The sequence below is a fragment of the Pimephales promelas genome, chromosome 23, assembly GCF_988280905.1.
Source record: "Pimephales promelas chromosome 23, fPimPro1.hap1.1, whole genome shotgun sequence".
Classification (NCBI taxonomy): domain Eukaryota; kingdom Metazoa; phylum Chordata; class Actinopteri; order Cypriniformes; family Leuciscidae; genus Pimephales; species Pimephales promelas.
Window position 1 is genome coordinate 4,090,926 of NC_142791.1, and position 15,374 is coordinate 4,106,299.

General features: G+C 36.6%; 1 protein-coding gene across 1 annotated transcript in view; it reads left to right on the forward strand.

Annotated features, from left to right (window-relative positions):
* robo3 (roundabout, axon guidance receptor, homolog 3 (Drosophila)) overlaps positions 1-15,374 on the forward strand; it is a 144,478-nt gene that overhangs the window by 44,421 nt on the left and 84,683 nt on the right. The gene's annotated exons all lie outside the window — the stretch shown is intronic.

Below are 15,374 nucleotides of genomic sequence, written 5' to 3' on the forward strand. Positions count from 1 at the left end.
TGTTTTTATTCTTAACGCTCACCTCCTGCGCGTCTCTCTGTGTATGTTTGACGCTGATATCTGTGTGTGCATAGCGAGTTCCTTTGTCTCCAAACCCTCTGAGGACTGATTACCAAATTGCCCCGCAGCAAAGCAATACGACAGGAGGTTGTGTGTGCGTATTTGTGTGGTGGGATATTGTTTGTGTATTAATGAGTTATGTATAACTGTGCCAGGAGTATTGAGCATTGCCAGAATTCCTCGCTCTTAGCGACTGTTGCTTTAAACCTCTGGGGTTCGGAGGGGAAACGAGAATAACACGTTAATTAAAGGTTTTTATCTTAATTTGTTTCTCAACCTTTTCATTTAAATGCAGCCGGAATGATTACAACTGCCCCTTAATACGAACTTCATAATATTGTGTTTTTTTGTTAGCATAATCTGTATTCACCACTCATACTGTCTGATAAATAGATTAGATCTCAGCTAGCATGATTACTTTTGGTGATTTTTGAGCAAAGTCTTCTGGGAAGCAGACACGCTATCCAATAATTTCTACCTTCCAGTGCTGTTAGAACCATTAGCGTTTGTCGCTATGTTGAAATTTGAGAAAGGTAGCTGTTTGATATCGGTTTTCATTTTAAGCCAGGTGACCGGGCCTGTCAAATGAAGTGTGCCCTTGTTTTATGAGTGACATTGATGAATTAAGGTAATGTCAGCTTTAATCCGCTCTTCAATATTTAACTTTGAAGATGATATAGTATTTAAATGTCACATCTGTATTCACTTTTCGTAGCAGTGCGGTAGTCGCAAAGCAACAGATAGCACACCTATTTCCAGGTCCTTTGAGTCTTGTTTGTCCTTATGTGTATGCATGTGTAAGTAGAATGGTGAGTGTGTTCATCTCTTGTGTTTAAATACAAAAAACATCCCTCTCTTATTGGTAGATGCATTTGAATCTGATTTGACTAATGATGCTTGCAGCTATGCTAACCCAGAGGAACACCACTGTGAATACTAACTGTAAAATGTACACTAAACAAATCTGTTTCTATAATAAACTAAAACACCAGCTCAGTTCAAGGAGTGTGAGATGTTTTCTCAGCTCTTAAACAAGCATGCAATAAAATAAATTGAGTTGTTACTTTTTTAAATAGACATTCGTGTTGATATCGGTTTTCATTTTAAGCGAATGTGAATTAAGGGTTAGTTCACCCCAAAATTTTAATTCTGTCAGTAAGCGGAACGAAACTGAGCTACTCGTTATTGTGTGGATGACGGACCGTTTATTAGTTTGGACCAATGCAGCGCGAGCTGTTACTACAAAGCGAAAACAGAAAGAAAACATTTGAATTCGCCACTGAAGTAATAACATCACTGCGAGATCTAGTGAGAAACATTCACATTTCTCCGTTATTAATGGATCAAACAGCGCTGACGTGGAAACCAGGAAGAGACATTGTGCCATGAATGAACTATCCACTGTCCACAGATCAGCAACATTTACCATGGGTTTACTGTAGTAACAGTAACACTAACGTTAACTGTAACCTTGTCAGTTTGGCAGGAATAGTAGGCTATAATGCTTTCAAGTAACATCACGTCGTTTTATTTTGACATTTTGAATACAATCGCTGCCCTTAAATGTTAATAACTGAACTAAAATAAACCTTGTTTATAGCTACTACAATATTACATTTAATTTTGTCCAAGGAGCTGTTTTGTTTATATGCTCTTAAGAAAAGTCAAGTATAGCTCCATCATTGCTCAAAGTAAAAAAATATCATACTTTATGATGTTAGTTTTAGTACAAATATAATGAAAAAATTAAATCAAGGAAATTTCTCTGGCATTTCTTTATTTTTGCTGTATCAAAACGTACCGAACTGGGACACAAGTGTATCGTACCGAACCGTGAATTTTGTGAACCGTTACACCCCTAATATATATATATATGAAGAGTTCAGATGCAAAAGCCTCTAAATGCCATTTGAAATTTTCTTCTTTAATGATGATTTTTATCAAACTTGTATATTTAAGTTCAGTAATTTCACTTAAATAACAATTAATAGGTAATTATCATTGCCATTTAAGTGAAATCACTGAACTTAAATACACAAGCTTGATAAAAATCATCATTCTAGAAAAAAATTTCAAATGGCACTTAGAGGCTTTTGCATCTGAACTCTTCATATATATACATACAGTAAAAGTTAGATGTATAAAGCAAAAGAAATGTTTTTTTTTGTTTTGTTTTTTTTACAGTTGACTCTGATTCTTAAAATACATTCTTTTTCCCTCCCAAGTTTTCTCCTAGAACTCTCTAGACCCAAGTTTGAAAGCTTCTGAGCTAGATAATAAAACTGCAAAATCTGTGTTTGTTATTCAAACAAAATAACAGCCGAAGCGGTACAAAGTGTAAAAGGTAAAGGCCATATCTGCATCATTGAAACGACTGTATATAGGGAATAACATTTATTCAGAAAGACTGCAGGAGTGTTACAGATGGATCTCAGACTTGAATTGCCAACATAAAAGAGAGAAAGTGCATGAGAACATTGATTCAATCAAGAAAATCCATTTATGTTCTCAACATCTTAACCTTTGAAAAATGGAGTGTATGAACACAATCAAATACGAGCTTTTAATTCTGATTCTTTTGCTGTTCAAATAGGAAGACATCCTTATGTGTGGTTTTACGAGACGATTCGGTTCACCTTTTTTTGATGATCGCTGTATAAAGAGGTGTCTGTGCAAGGGTTCTGTTCGCAGAGCAGGGGTCAAAGGTCAGGACCGGCTAGCTGAGCAAAAGTAGGGGGTCAAACCGAGACAACTGCCGGTCTGATATCCGTGTTTTAAGCGGAAGCTTGAGTGATTGACAGGAGCAGGGACAAAAGCAGCCTGTGTGAGGCACGTGCATGTGACAGAAGGCGTCTGTGTGTGTGCGTCCCTGGTCCAAACTCGACTCTGTAGAGCATAAGGATTCATGAGGATTCAGCAGCCATGGGAAAATAATATGCAGTCTGCTCAATTTGGCTGGGATTTAGGGAACATGCAAATGAGCTCGTTAGGCAAGGGCTTTGTTTGTTGTTTATTCATGTGGGGTGGGACGGACACTTGTAATGTGTAACCCGCCATCACTAGAACCAGATGACCGTTACACAGCAGAAGAGCATGTTAGTGTTTGTGTGTGTGTGTGATTGGTGATATGAGAGACAGTGATGGGCAGTGTACAGCTGGCCTCGGGTCTTTATCTAAGAAGAAGTCACAAGGGTGAAGAGATGGACAGACAGCTGGGCATCTCAGCTATCCCATAACAGTGCAAACATGGCACTTCCCATGTGTGGATAGGTCAGTCTTAAATGCTGATCCATGCAACCTGACATTACACCACACAGCTTTCTCTTGCCCCCCAACTCACTGTTAGCAAATGTGTGTTCGAAAATGTTTTCCAACAGTTACTTTTTGGTTGTGGGAACTTTAAAAGGTTCAGTTCTCATAGTGGGAGTTGAATATTATATTAAAACCTTCTAATTCTGAGTGCATTTTGTCACTTGTTCTGTGTGTCAGAATTAGTAATAATAGTAACCTTTTTCGCAACCCATTCCTCATGGATAAAATAAGACATACAAGACAATAAGTATACACATGTGAAGCCTGCATCCAGGTTTTTTTGTTTTTACACTATCAAATATTTTAGGTCAGTAAGTCTTTTTGTGTCATTAATGCTACAATAGCTGCTTTTCATTTGAACTTTCTATTCATCATATAATTATATAAAAAAATTTGTTTTCGTGTTTTTAACATTGATACACTCTAAAAAATGCTGGGTTGTTTTAACCCAATTTTGGCGTCAAATATGGACAAACCCTGCCATTGGGTTACATTTTTAAGTTGAATTTTTAACCCAATTTTTGAGTTTGTCCATATTTGACCCAAAATTGGGTTAAAACAACCCAGCATTTTTTAAAGTGTAATAATAATAAATGTTTCTTGAGCACAAAATCAGCATATTAAAATGATTTCTAAAGGATCATGCGGAAATTCAGTTTTGCCATCACAATAAATTACATTTCAAAATGTGTTAAAAAAAAATTTTTTAAATTTTTTTATTAGTTCAGAAAGGGTTATCCTTTGAGGCTATCTGTGTACATTTATCCTTATTTATCTGTAAATGCACAGCTAGGTGTGACAATACATTCAGAGAAAAACTGGTCTTACTAAAATATGATTAAATCAGCCTGAACTGACATTTTATCTCATTGAAAAGTCTCAAAATCTCTGAAACATTGCTGCAGACTACACTAATGCTGCATTTTTTTTTATTTTTTTTTAATTTAAAATACAGTAAAACAAGTAAATTCACATTATCCTTCAGAAATTATTCTGATATGCTGATTTGATGCTAAAGAAACATTTATTATTGTTATCAGTGATGAAAACAGTTGTACTACTTACTATTTTTGTGGAAACCATTTATATGTTTTCGTTTTTGGAATCTTTGATGAATAGAAAGTTCAAAAGAAAATTATTTAATTGAACTAAACTTTTTTTGTAGCAATGTAATCTGTCAATTTTTATCAATTTAATGCATCCTTGATGAATAAAACAAACAAAATAAAATCTTAATGACCCCAAACATTTGAATAGTATTGATTCTCCTGATTCAGAAATCACATGAACTGCTCAGAGAAATTCTTTGTGTTTGTGTTTAAAGTCCCCATCCGCTTGAGGACCAATTCCATACGCTGGCTTTTTTGAACATTTTTTTTTTTATCTTATCCTGCACTATAAAAGTCCTTGAGTTATTGGACCATCCTGCTCTCGACCTCCATTCGTCCTGTGCTCTCTGCCAGACAGGCCGTAGCTTCAGATCACGACAGATTCTTCCAGGTCACACACATAATGACTCCAGCACTCTCATTTTCTGTCTGTGACTTTGCATCCTGGTCTGAAGCTAGCTGTTGATATGTGTGGGAGATTCAATTTCGCATTTGGTTTTTGATGAAGATGTATTCAGGGTGACTCGAACTAGGTCGTTCTGCCTGATTAGGGGAACGAAACTTTGTGTCGGTCTTATAATAAACTCCGCACCATTGCTCAGGCTGTGACAGCAGAACGAACTCCTGGATACAGTTTATTATCTTTTTTATTAGTCTCCCCTTAAGCTCTCTCTGACATTTGGTTACGTTCTTACTCTAATATGACTCATTAACACGCTTGAAACCGACTGCTGGCCTGGGGTGAGAATGTGGAGAAAAGACAGATTGACAGCATTGAAAGAAGTTGTTGTGTTTAAAACAACACTTTTATTTTCTAGTGTAGACCTGGCTGTGCACATGAAGACCTTAAAACTCATTACTGAACAATTCACCTAGATTTGCACTTCTTAAAAAAAAGAGTGCTTACAAGGTAGCAAAAAACATTGTTAGAGTTGGTGGTTTAAAATATTGGCACCCATGCATTTTTATTTTATTTTAATAAATTATTCTGTGAGAAAGGATGGGTTATTCCAAATATATATATATATATTATACAGTATATATATATATATATATATATATTAACTGTTCATACTATATTCATTTATACTGATTTCACAGAAAGTTTTGGCCACATTCATGCAAATTAATGCATGTAAGTAATTCCAGTTCAAGCTGAATTAATTGCTGGAAATTTCAAAAAAAAAAAAAAAAAAAATTAATTTTTTTTCAATGATTATACAGATATATCTTAGAAATCTTAGAAAGAAAAATGTGTATTCAATTTCTATTTAAATTTACTTGTATTTAAAATTTAAATTAAATAGATTGCATTTCAATTTAAATTTAAATAAAAAATAAAATTATATGGTAAATAAGTACTTTATGAGTAGAGGACACAATATTATATATTTTTGAGAAATATTGTGTGCTCTTCAGTACAGCAGCGAACAGATAAGATTCGTTTCTGTCATGCTGTCATTTTAAATAAGCTGTACTATATTAATATCATTGTATCTTAGACAGACATATTTTTAGTAGTAACATTGAGTTAAATGTGTGTAGGTGTAATCTCATTTGAGTCATTATGCATTTCTGAAGGCATTAAATCCTTTCTATATTAACACAAGCAGATGTTATACTAATTGAAGACTATTTTAGTACATCAGTATTGTAAATGCATTTTTTTAACATAAGGTAATAGTCAGCTACTCCGACTGCATATGTGTTGACCTCATGCTGAACGATCTGTTGGCGAAAAATCTTCTTACATTGTTTACATTCCTTCCCATCATCCCTTATGTTTCAACTATAAGCCTTTACAACAAGTTTAGTTTGACGATAAGGCGCTACTCAAGCTCTAAAGGTTCAGCTGGTGATGAGAGCCTTGGCTAAATGTGTCCCCACTGACAATCCACACAGCTGTACACTACATACACCCTGTCAGCAGTGTTTTAGCCCTGCTGAGCTCCGGTTGCCTCTCAGATTAGCTTTTTTTTGGCCTAGTCTGCGGTCTTTGCGCTTTCGCTCTCTGAACTTTGAACCCTGGAATGTTTGGTACACCTGCTCCCACAACAGCCAAAACAGGTGTGGACCAATCAGATGCAGAGTAGTCTAATCTTGTTGTCCTTTTACGACTTTAAAAGTCATGTGCTTGTGATCTAAAGGCTAATTATCCGTAACCGCATTCCTTGTTCCTTTTGTGTTGGCCCTTATGTTAAAAGAGCCAGAAAATAGAAATGAATATGGCAGTAATGGTAAGAAATAACGATTAAATTACATTTTCTTTTTCTTTATCCCTGTGAAATGAAATGTTTGTTCTACTCCGCGTCATTATGTTAACATTGTTCTAGCTTGAAAGCATGAGACATGCCTTAAACTTGTTATTACTCCCAGAGGGAGGGTTATGGGGAGTGCCGTTGTCTGTAACTGAGGCCTATGTGTCCAGCCATTACCATACATTTCAAAGTAAGAATGATTCACAATGGCAGTGTGCTCTAGGTTGGACCTGAGGCCCAATCTGCCGTGTTTAGCACATCTGATTCCCTGTCCGGGATGGCTATTGATGGGCTATTGTCTTTTGAACAACAGCAGCCTTGATGTTGGCCTCTGGCGGCCCAGGGGACAGTCCCTGCCACTCTCTCCCAGGCTTGGGACGCTCTTCAGGGCATCACACGTTCTCGGCGGGGGTCGATGTTCCATAAATAAGAGAGACATCTTTGCAACACCCACACACAGATAGCCTAGCCTACTGAGGTTCTGTAAATCAAGAGAAAATAGGTGACATTATTATGGCTGGAACAGGCCACATCTGATGTCACTATTTTTTGGAGAAAGAGTGGTGTACAATGACAAAAAAAGGACAAAAACAAGAGAATGTGACACATAAGGTCCACAAATAGAAATAATGTCAAAAAATTACTTGAAACACAATTATAAAAGAAAGTAAACTTTTTTTTTTTTACACAATGTGTTTGGTCCTTGGAAAACCCCTGGTAGCCAAGGTGTTGCTATGCAGTTGCTAAGGTGCTCTGATTAACAAAAAAATATATACAAACGAGCAGGTGAGACGTATGGTCTAAAAAGGGAAATAATATCCAATAATCTCTTAAACAATTATAAGGGATTTACAATGTGTTTGGCACATGGAAAACATGTTATGGCTGGTTGCCAAGGTGTTGCTATGCAGTTACTAAGGTTTTCCGAGTGACATTTATAATGTTGCTATGCATTTGTTAAGGGGATTAGATTAGTTATATGATGTCACTTTGAAGTTGCGAAGGTGGATTGAGTTGTTTTTATCATGCCGCTATGTGGTTGGCCAATGTATTTGGAGTGTTTTAACAATCCTATGCATTTGCTAAGGTGTTCAGAGTGGTTATAACTTGTCAGTTTATTGTGTTTTTATACGTTTTTATCATGTTGCTATGTGATTGCTAAGAGTAGTTTTTTATATATTTATATGCAGTTTCTAATATGCACTTTGTTCTTCTTTTTTATTTAGTTGCTGTGGTGTTTTGCGTGTTTTTATCATGTTGCTATGCAGTTGTAAAACTTCTGCGTTGCTAATATTCTGAGTATAGAATAGTTTTATACACACTCATCACAGAGACTCACTAGTAGCCTAGACTTGTTGTTTAACTACTCTGCTCTGTTACCGGTAGGCGTGGCCTCCTAGGGCAGCGGAGCAAGTGCATTCTGGGAGTTGTTGTCTTTCATCCACATAAGCCAAAAATACATTTTCTGGCTTTTCTCAGTCTAGAAAGCTCCAAATTCACATTTCTTCTACATAAATGACTCACTTTTAAATACACATTCATCTTTCCAGAGGTGAAGTATCCCTTTACAAAATATTATTTTAAATAATGGCTGATGGCTTCATCAGCAGCAAATACTATAGATTAATAACCTCACAGTAGCTCACAGTATGGTATGTCTTTATAGGTGTAAAAGTTATTGTTAAAAATCTATTTCCTTAGAGAGAAAAGTTTTTACTTCCGGAACCCAACTGTTGCGCACACCTCTTCTCAAAATCCAGCCTCGTTTGCTATGGTTAGGGGTTAGTGAGAAAAACTAAATAGTGACGCTTGCTATTTTTATTAGAAATGTTGCTCTGTTTTAAGAAACTTTAGATTTATTTGCAGATGGTATAAATATCATACCTCGCATTTTAAGGAGCCTGTTGCCTGATTCACACATCAGGAATCCCCGTCCGCTCTGGAACAGGAGGATACGGATTCTGCATGGGAGGAAATGTGTATTGGGACAATAGAAAGCCTGCTGGGGTTATTCTCATCAGAGTCTCTCTGCACAGCGGACCGTGAGGGTTTGTCTCTCTCAGTGAGATGGGGCTGGTCTCCATGCGCCGTTGCTTTTTACATAAAGCTCGATCAGCGGTACACAACATGTGGGCCTAATGCTGAAAGCTGGCACAGGCTTAATTGGCACAACTGTGGTACATAGTCCCTCTGTGCTTCTGTCGGTGCTAACCAAGCTTGTGTTGCTTATATTTACACTCTCCACTCTCATTCTTCATATCTGCCTCTCTTTTCATTCCTCCTTTCTCTTTGACCACTACTGTTTATCCATTATGTCAGAGTGGGTTTATTCTTTGTGTCCCTGCATGGTACAGTGATGTTTTAAGTCCCCCTGGCCAATTTCTCCATGTTGTAAACAGGCTTTAGGAATGTTCCAGCCCTGGATTACTCTCTGCCCACCCTGCCTTCATCTTGCGTTTTACCCCTGAGCGGTTTTCGTCCAGTCCGGACAACCTAAGAGAGCTAAGAGATAAAACAGGAGTGTCACTCTTATACCAACCAGAGCGTTCCAGCTCTGACACACCACTGGGCCGATCACTGGAGAAAGAGTTGCTGAGAATTTACACTGAAATGATGTAAGAGCAAAATGAAGAAAGTTGCATTATAATTAGTTTTATTTTACCGTTTTGATATATATTAAATATGAAATAATATTAAATAAAAATTAAGATAGAGAGAGAGAGAGAGAGAGAGAGAGAGAATCGTCTGTCACACACACACACACACATATATATATATATATGGGGTCAAATATGGACAAACCCAATTGTTGGATTAAAAAAAAAAATGTAATTTACAAATTTAACCCAACAGCTGGGTTTGTCCATATTTGACCCAAAATGGGTTAAAATAACCCAACATTTTTCATTTTTTAGAGTGTATACAGTATACAGTATACACTGTATATATATATATATATATATATATATATATAGTATACACTGTATGTGTATATATATATATATATATATATATATATATATACATACAGTGTATACTGTATATACTCTATGTATGTACACACATGTATGTATATGTATATATATATATATATATATATATATATATATATATATATATATAATACATGCTATGCTTTTATTTAAACACATTTAGAGGGATTTATTAGTTATGTCTTTGATCTTTTATTGATGTTCAAGGCCAAACTCCTGATTAAGATTCTTGTTTTTAAATGATTAATGCAGTTTTGTTGCATTAAATAAAAAGGGAATGCACTCAATTTCTAATACAGCTTTTATTACAATATTCCTTAAATCACATAATATATGCAACATTTACATAATATACAATCTAGTTGGCATGTAGTTTTATCAACCAGTATTATGAATATATGTTTAAAACAAATTTTATAATATTAGTATTATATATACACACACGCTACATTAAGCTAATATAATTGCTAATTCAACCAAATAATGCTAATATTGACTGATACTAACATGTTGACAATATGTTATGCATTTATAATAGACAATTTAAGTACCATTGGATGATTTTCATGGTAAACAATCTAAAGCTGCATTCGCTAATATTTGTTGTATTATACACATTAACCCTTAATTTACTGTAAAAATGCATCAATTGGATATTACAAGTTTGAATCTCATTGACATTTAATCAGGATCAGCATGGTGTTGAATATGAATAACCATCTCCAGATCAGCAACTAATCCCCACCTGCATAAGTGCAATAAGCAGCGAGTTGATAACATTGATTCCTCACCGTCTCAGTGTTGCTTCCCACACTGAATCCATGTTGTTTCTCACTAATTTGCATTTTAGTCAATATGCAATGCAGTCAAATGAGTTACCCTTTGCATATTTAAAAGCATTTCTGTAGCCCATTGGTGATGGTGACGCTCGATGCCATTTGTCCATTGTATGTCATTATCCGGCACAAGCAGCATGGAATTGCCTGTAATGAGTATTTTTATAGATATGAGCATGCATATTGCGAGTCCACTTAAACACATGTATGCAGGCATGCAAACGGGTCATTTCGACTCAATGTGTTATGCAAAGATGGCCAAGAGAGAGAGAGAAATGGCCACTCTGATGCGATAGCTAATGTCAAGCCAGGCTTCTCCGGACCCGGCTATAGCCAAAGACTTGTGTCAGAGCATATTTCCCTTTGTGCTGTTGGCCGTTGAAGACCGTAATTGCTGTCACCTCCCTCCTGTATCCAGACTGTGGGAATTGGAAGAGTCATTTTATCTCCAGGGAAATGAAATGATGGGAGCTCCAATTTTCCAGCGCAAGTTGAGGGGAAAGGAGGACGAGGAACATATCATTAGCAAGCCGCTAGTCCATCTCTAGACTAAATGACTTGCTAACCTGCACAGGTCCTCCTCAAGAGTGAAAAAATAAGTAGTCAGCCATTACTAAAGGTGCAGTCACATTTATCAATGTTCAATGCATTTTCACTGGCAAAATCCTGTAATTTCAGTGGGAATCCATGTGATTGCCAATTTTGTGTATGGGTGAAAGATTCTCCCATTCAGATTTCGCAAAGTGTTCAAGTGCAACTCAGCACTCTCATCATGTTCAATGAAATAAATTTGACACTAAAAGCAAAAAAAATTTTTTTTTACAAGCGATCCAGAAAGTTCCAGTGTGCAAAAATGTGCTATTTTTAATAGCTTCGCTATTTAAGTGCTTAAACGGGTGTTTACATTTAACATTGATGACTTTTCTTGGGTGAAATCTTGTCGTTCAATAGGAATCTGCTCGATAGGGAATTTCGCATGAGGGCGAAACATTTTCACAATGGGTTCTGATTTTACCAACAGAAAGCTGATGTCACTAATGTACCGCATCTTAATAGGAATGAGCTCATTTAACAACAAAAAAAAAGCTTTTTCTCAAAGCTATCCAATTAGCAGCCATCGTAAAGTCAATTTTACATATTTCCTGTGCCAAGAGTGAATCTGGCCCTATTAGATAATTAGCTCTTGAAACCAGTTGTTTCCTTTTGAAAACCAAACCTGCTAACATATAAGGGGTTAATGTCAGACTTTGTCCCGAGTCTGTGGTGTTGTGCCGCACATATGACGCTAACAGAAGGGGTTCGTCGTCTGATACACACCAATTTCAGCCCTTTTCAGGATGGTGGAGTAGAACAGAGGGACCTTCTCGCTTCACAGAGCTACAATTAAGGGGGCCTCAAACAGAGGGGCTCAAAGACAAAGACTGAGAGAGAGCGAGGTAGACAGAAAGAGAAAGAGAGAGAGTGATGGACAGGCAGGCAGAGGTTGGGAAAGTGGAATATTAATGCATTGGGGAGCAACAGGAAATTGGGCATCTAAATGTGAGCCCGTGTCCCCCGGGATGATTAGTAGCAGCCAATTTCATTCAAAAGCAGATCAATGAGGAGATATATTGTCATTTTCCAGGCGCACCCTCCTAATCAATTAATCTATAAGAAGATCTTAAAGGGCCAGCGTTAAAATACACAGGTTTTAGTTGGGGATCCCAATGTGTGTTGTTTCTATTCATGCATTTGACAAGGCAACAATTTCATAAATTTCTCCCACTGAATGGTTTGCGCATGCCAAGAATAGTTGAATTGAATGTGATTTGATTTTGGGTTCAGGTCACGGTTTAATCAAGCAAATTGGTCTCAATCATAGGGCAGCAAATAAACACAATCTCGCTAGGCGTTTTCTTTTGCTTTTTAAGCCTTTGTGCACTTTCTTTTCATTCCATCTGTTTTTTGGCGTCCTTCCCTCATGTTCAACTGTCATATGCAACACTGCTTTAGGCATGTGGGGGAGTCAGATCCTTTTCCGTTACATAAGGACTCTGTGTATTGCTTTTCACATTAAATGTCATTTGGTTTCAGCGTTCTGTCAGTCTCCATGGCGATCGCAGTCGATATCTTGGCAGGAACAAATATGCCGGACACATGTACAAAGCATGTCGGTGTGTGCTTTAGGTCTTTGTGAATGTCACCAGGATGTGACACAGCTTATTTTTGTTGTAGGTATATTTAATACCAAATTTTAAAAGTTTAGCTAAATTTATAGTATAATGTTAATAATAAGAATAATAATAGGACTTCCTTGTTTTCTTTATAAAAGCAACCCGATCTCACGAGAATTCGTACGAATTTTATGAGGTGGCTAATTCGTAACAATTCGTACGACCTCACTCGTACGAATTAGTACGTTTTTGCTAAATCGTACATATTTTACGAATTGGCCAATTCGTATGAATTCGTAAGAATGAACTACCCCTGACCCCGCACCTAAACCCACCCATCACGTGGGTTTGGACAAATCGTACGAATTCGTACGAGTGAGGTCCTATGAATTAGTACGAATTAGCCACTTTTTAATCACTCGTATGAATTCGTACGAATTGGTCGTGAAATAGCGTAGCAAAAATTGTGTTAATAGTGAGGCACTTACAATGGAAGTAAATAGGAACTTTTTTTGAGGATTTAAAAGCAGGAATTTAAGACATAAAAGAATATATATATATATATACACACACACACACACACACACACACACACACAGATATAAACAAATTTATACTTTTTTACAGTCGTTTTATGGTTTGCAGTGTTACGTATTGAGGGTATAAAATTGGATATAACTTATTTTTGTTGTTCATAAATTTAATACCAAATTTTAAAAGTTTAGTTGAATTGATAATATTTATGGTATAATATTAATAATAAAAATAATAATAGGACTGTTTTCTTCATATATATATATATATATATATATGTACATATACATACATTTAAACAAATTTACACTTTTTTACAGTTGTTTTATGGTTTGCAGTGTTACGTATTGAGGGTATAAAATTGTAACTCCTCAAAGAACAGATTAATTAGAATTTTTTTCACACTAATATCCACTCATAGCCACGAACATTTTTTCATAAATTTTTTTTTTTTTTTTTTACAAATTTACAGAATGGCCCTTATCATGTCCGGTGAAACACGTCTCAGTGTAACCCAGTCGAAATGATTTTTTTCTTTAGATTTTCACAAATGCTTTCGATTGAGTTTAACTTGAACCGAACCCTGATATTTCCCTTAAACATTTGAATACGTCACATTTGTGTGTTCATTTGTTCTTTGGGATGTGCTGAGCTTTAAATTCACAGTGTCAGATGGCTTGGCCCTTGTTCAGCGCGAGTTGTCAGGTGTTCGTGGTGCGGCTGATCAGTGTAATAAATCACGTTTTGCTGGCACAGACTCAAGCGGCTGTGTGGTGGATGGGCTAATTACTTATATAGTGCTATAGCATTTTCAGAACGTTTTCTGCTGTCAATGATGATTGCTCAACACTGATATGATGTCTGATATGTTCCCACCAAGGTGTATCCATCTGTATAGCTTAATTGAGAAATTTTCAAACCCATTTCCCCACCAACTTATTTGAAAGGTTAAGTTAATTTCTATTGATAAAGCTTCTGGATTGGCTGCACATAATGGTGTCTTTCAATTGGGTGTGTAAATTAGTCAAAGTCTGATGTGAAGGGATCGCTTCAGGCATGCTTTTCACTGTCATTTATCTTCTTTGAGGAAAAAAAAAACAGATAATTTAACGCACGAAACAAAGAAATTGTTTTAACTGGCTTGTGTCTTTCATTGCGTCACAACAAATATGTTATAGTTGTCCGACGAATAAAGCAGATGTTAAATAACACAACGGGAGAGTGTCTGTGCCCTCAATGCGCGAAAGATTGAGCAACTCATTGTTGGCTTTTATAAATTCAATGATGATGATCTGTCATCTGCAGCGATGTTCTCCAAACTCTCGCTCTTGGCGTACTCCTGCGACTGTTGCTTAATGGCATCATTAAAACGTGATGATATCATGTCACCATAACTCTCACCCTAATGTGATTATTCAGCTAAATTCACAGACTGCTCGCTCGTCCTGATGCATCCAGCGAATGTTTTATGGTAGTCGGAGCATGCTGCATCAGTCATAAGAGAGTTGAAATGTATTTAGGGGCGAACGGAATCATGTTTTATTCAATTACATGCAGAAGCTCAATTAATCAGTTTTTGCAATTAAGTTAAACTTGCTCATGCATCATACATGAGGACAATATCAAGGGTAGTTGCTCCCCGTGTACTCCAGGCGCCGACTGTCCTCCACTGTGAACATGACGGGAGAGAATATATTACATTAGGAAAATTAAGATAAATACAACCCCTAACTTGCACATTGAGCTTTCAGTCTTGAAATTAACATGAAATGCAATTTGTTGGTTAATATTTTAACAAATACAGTCTCATTATAGTGGAGAAAATGGCAGGGGTGGAAAGAGTGAAATGCGTTGAATACAAAACAGCCCTCTTTTCCCTGTTTAGTGATTCATTGCTGTTATTTGCCAGGGCTGAATCCACCCGTATCATCCGCCATCATTACCTGCAGCAGACGGAGGCTCTTATGTGTCGTGTCTCATTGTCTGAACCTCATACCACACTGATATACCTCTGATATTGCTTTTCACTTCTGATCTAGTCATTCCCATGAAACAATGGCATTTCTGTGATTGATGATTTGCTTAGAGCCCGGAGTCTTCAGAGGCTGATTGATGCTGC